A 424-nucleotide genomic window follows, 5' to 3' on the forward strand; every position below is an offset into this window, starting at 1 on the left:
GGGGCCGGCTCTGCCTGCGTGTCCTTGCCGTGCGCCTTCCGTCGCAATTTAACCTTACTTTTTATTTAAACAAATAATTCCCTTATCATCCGGTAGTGTTCTGCTGTGCAAGGCGCAGGAATCAAAAGGCACGAGCGATTGTGTGAAATGTGATCAAACGATGCTACAAAGAAAGACTGGATAGTGTTCCAGGAACCAAACACAAAAGATCAAAACAATTAATTATGCAAAGTGGACTTGGTATTTGTGAAAGAGAACCAGACATACACGGTGGATGTTCACCATGAAATACGGAAGTATGGAAACATCATTAGAAGTGGCTGCTGTGGGAAAAGTAGAGAAGTATAAACGTCTTCAAGAACAAATTCAATAACTAAAAAATGCTACAGATGTTGTATTTATGGGTTTTCCACTTGGCACATGT

Source organism: Geospiza fortis, unplaced genomic scaffold (genome assembly GCF_000277835.1).
Source record: "Geospiza fortis unplaced genomic scaffold, GeoFor_1.0 scaffold1048, whole genome shotgun sequence".
Taxonomy (NCBI): Eukaryota; Metazoa; Chordata; class Aves; order Passeriformes; family Thraupidae; genus Geospiza; species Geospiza fortis.